The sequence below is a fragment of the Centropristis striata genome, chromosome 24 (assembly GCF_030273125.1).
Source record: "Centropristis striata isolate RG_2023a ecotype Rhode Island chromosome 24, C.striata_1.0, whole genome shotgun sequence".
In the NCBI taxonomy this organism is placed as follows: domain Eukaryota; kingdom Metazoa; phylum Chordata; class Actinopteri; order Perciformes; family Serranidae; genus Centropristis; species Centropristis striata.
The window spans coordinates 14,542,296-14,544,795 of record NC_081540.1 but is presented as its reverse complement, the minus strand read 5'-3'; the positions used below and the strand labels follow the sequence as shown (position 1 = coordinate 14,544,795).

The 2,500-nt window shown below is 53.8% G+C and overlaps 13 non-coding genes across 13 annotated transcripts in view; all 13 read left to right on the top strand.

The window, feature by feature from the left end:
* Window positions 1–67: 67 nt before the first annotated feature.
* LOC131965730 (5S ribosomal RNA) lies at window positions 68–186 on the top strand. The gene has a single exon (XR_009392445.1). It is a non-coding gene; the product is annotated as a 5S ribosomal RNA (ribosomal RNA).
* Window positions 187–265: 79 nt separating this feature from the next.
* Window positions 266–384, top strand: LOC131963758 (5S ribosomal RNA). The gene has a single exon (XR_009390561.1). It is a non-coding gene; the product is annotated as a 5S ribosomal RNA (ribosomal RNA).
* A 79-nt stretch (window positions 385–463) lies between these two features.
* Window positions 464–582, top strand: LOC131963757 (5S ribosomal RNA). The gene has a single exon (XR_009390560.1). It is a non-coding gene; the product is annotated as a 5S ribosomal RNA (ribosomal RNA).
* Window positions 583–661: 79 nt separating this feature from the next.
* On the top strand, window positions 662–780 carry LOC131963756 (5S ribosomal RNA). Its single transcript, XR_009390559.1, has one exon. It is a non-coding gene; the product is annotated as a 5S ribosomal RNA (ribosomal RNA).
* Window positions 781–859: 79 nt separating this feature from the next.
* Window positions 860–978, top strand: LOC131965997 (5S ribosomal RNA). Its single transcript, XR_009392696.1, has one exon. It is a non-coding gene; the product is annotated as a 5S ribosomal RNA (ribosomal RNA).
* Window positions 979–1,057: 79 nt separating this feature from the next.
* On the top strand, window positions 1,058–1,176 carry LOC131964528 (5S ribosomal RNA). Its single transcript, XR_009391295.1, has one exon. It is a non-coding gene; the product is annotated as a 5S ribosomal RNA (ribosomal RNA).
* A 79-nt stretch (window positions 1,177–1,255) lies between these two features.
* On the top strand, window positions 1,256–1,374 carry LOC131965729 (5S ribosomal RNA). Its single transcript, XR_009392444.1, has one exon. It is a non-coding gene; the product is annotated as a 5S ribosomal RNA (ribosomal RNA).
* A 79-nt stretch (window positions 1,375–1,453) lies between these two features.
* Window positions 1,454–1,572, top strand: LOC131963755 (5S ribosomal RNA). The gene has a single exon (XR_009390558.1). It is a non-coding gene; the product is annotated as a 5S ribosomal RNA (ribosomal RNA).
* Window positions 1,573–1,651: 79 nt separating this feature from the next.
* On the top strand, window positions 1,652–1,770 carry LOC131965488 (5S ribosomal RNA). Its single transcript, XR_009392215.1, has one exon. It is a non-coding gene; the product is annotated as a 5S ribosomal RNA (ribosomal RNA).
* Window positions 1,771–1,849: 79 nt separating this feature from the next.
* On the top strand, window positions 1,850–1,968 carry LOC131964855 (5S ribosomal RNA). The gene has a single exon (XR_009391609.1). It is a non-coding gene; the product is annotated as a 5S ribosomal RNA (ribosomal RNA).
* Window positions 1,969–2,047: 79 nt separating this feature from the next.
* LOC131964808 (5S ribosomal RNA) lies at window positions 2,048–2,166 on the top strand. Its single transcript, XR_009391563.1, has one exon. It is a non-coding gene; the product is annotated as a 5S ribosomal RNA (ribosomal RNA).
* Window positions 2,167–2,245: 79 nt separating this feature from the next.
* Window positions 2,246–2,364, top strand: LOC131965687 (5S ribosomal RNA). The gene has a single exon (XR_009392405.1). It is a non-coding gene; the product is annotated as a 5S ribosomal RNA (ribosomal RNA).
* A 79-nt stretch (window positions 2,365–2,443) lies between these two features.
* LOC131963754 (5S ribosomal RNA) overlaps window positions 2,444–2,500 on the top strand; it is a 119-nt gene continuing 62 nt past the window's right edge. Inside the window, exon 1 of the ribosomal RNA XR_009390557.1 lies at window positions 2,444–2,500. This exon is cut by the window's right edge and continues 62 nt beyond it. This is a non-coding gene — a ribosomal RNA (5S ribosomal RNA).

Sequence of the window (2,500 nt, the reverse complement as noted above, 5' to 3'; positions counted from 1 at the left end):
CATGACGAGGACAGGAGCAGCCTTGGCAAGGACAGCTTTAAAAGCACAGCTAATGCACTCAGTCATGGCTTACGGCCATACCACCCTGATCACGCCCGATCTCGTCTGATCTCGGAAGCTAAGAAGGGTAGGGCCTGGTCAGTACTTGGATGGGAGACCGCCTGGGAATACCAGGTGCTGTAAGTTTTTTCACGTTTCCATGACGACGGCAGGAGCAGCCTCAGCAAGGACAGCTTTAAAAGCACAGCTAATGCACTCAGTCATGGCTTACGGCCATACCACCCTGATCACGCCCGATCTCGTCTGATCTCGGAAGCTAAGCAGGGTAGGGCCTGGTCAGTACTTGGATGGGAGACCGCCTGGGAATACCAGGTGCTGTAAGTTTTTTCACGTTTCCATGACGAGGACAGGAGCAGCCTTGGCAAGGACAGCTTTAAAAGCGCAGCTAATGCACTCAGTCATGGCTTACGGCCATACCACCCTGATCACGCCCGATCTCGTCTGATCTCGGAAGCTAAGCAGGGTAGGGCCTGGTCAGTACTTGGATGGGAGACCGCCTGGGAATACCAGGTGCTGTAAGTTTTTTCACGATTCCATGACGACGGCAGGAGCAGCCGCGGCAACGAAAGCTTTAAAAGCACAGCTAATGCACTCAGTCATGGCTTACGGCCATACCACCCTGATCACGCCCGATCTCGTCTGATCTCGGAAGCTAAGCAGGGTAGGGCCTGGTCAGTACTTGGATGGGAGACCGCCTGGGAATACCAGGTGCTGTAAGTTTTTTCACGTTTCCATGACGAGGACAGGAGCAGCCTTGGCAAGGACAGCTTTAAAAGCACAGCTAATGCACTCAGTCATGACTTACGGCCATACCACCCTGATCACGCCCGATCTCGTCTGATCTCGGAAGCTAAGCAGGGTAGGGCCTGGTCAGTACTTGGATGGGAGACCGCCTGGGAATACCAGGTGCTGTAAGTTTTTTCACGTTTCCATGACGACGGCAGGAGCAGCTTCAGCAAGGACAGCTTTAAAAGCACAGCTAATGCACTCAGTCATGGCTTACGGCCATACCACCCTGATCACGCCCGATCTCGTCTGATCTCGGAAGCTAAGCAGGGTAGGGCCTGGTCAGTACTTTGATGGGAGACCGCCTGGGAATACCAGGTGCTGTAAGTTTTTTCACGTTTCCATGACGAGGACAGGAGCAGCCTTGGCAAGGACAGCTTTAAAAGCACAGCTAATGCACTCAGTCATGGCTTACGGCCATACCACCCTGATCACGCCCGATCTCGTCTGATCTCGGAAGCTAAGAAGGGTAGGGCCTGGTCAGTACTTGGATGGGAGACCGCCTGGGAATACCAGGTGCTGTAAGTTTTTTCACGTTTCCATGACGACGGCAGGAGCAGCCTCAGCAAGGACAGCTTTAAAAGCACAGCTAATGCACTCAGTCATGGCTTACGGCCATACCACCCTGATCACGCCCGATCTCGTCTGATCTCGGAAGCTAAGCAGGGTAGGGCCTGGTCAGTACTTGGATGGGAGACCGCCTGGGAATACCAGGTGCTGTAAGTTTTTTCACGTTTCCATGACGAGGACAGGAGCAGCCTTGGCAAGGACAGCTTTAAAAGCGCAGCTAATGCACTCAGTCATGGCTTACGGCCATACCACCATGATCACGCCCGATCTCGTCTGATCTCGGAAGCTAAGCAGGGTAGGGCCTGGTCAGTACTTGGATGGGAGACCGCCTGGGAATACCAGGTGCTGTAAGTTTTTTCACGATTCCATGACGACAGCAGGAGCAGCCGCGGCAACGAAAGCTTTAAAAGCACAGCTAATGCACTCAGTCATGGCTTACGGCCATACCACCCTGATCACGCCCGATCTCGTCTGATCTCGGAAGCTAAGCAGGGTAGGGCCTGGTCAGTACTTGGATGGGAGACCGCCTGGGAATACCAGGTGCTGTAAGGTTTTTCACGTTTCCATGACGACAGCAGGAGCAGCCTCAGCAAGGACAGCTTTAAAAGCGCAGCTAATGCACTCAGTCATGGCTTACGGCCATACCACCCTGATCACGCCCGATCTCGTCTGATCTCGGAAGCTAAGCAGGGTAGGGCCTGGTCAGTACTTGGATGGGAGACCGCCTGGGAATACCAGGTGCTGTAAGCTTTTTCACGTTTCCATGACGACGGCAGGAGCGGCCTCAACAAGGACAGCTTTAAAAGCGCAGCTAATGCACTCAGTCATGAATTACGGCCATACCACCCTGATCACGCCCGATCTCGTCTGATCTCGGAAGCTAAGCAGGGTAGGGCCTGGTCAGTACTTGGATGGGAGACCGCCTGGGAATACCAGGTGCTGTAAGATTTTTCACGATTCCATGACGACGGCAGGAGCAGCCGCGGCAACGAAAGCTTTAAAAGCACAGCTAATGCACTCAGTCATGGCTTACGGCCATACCACCCTGATCACGCCCGATCTCGTCTGATCTCGGAAGCTAAGC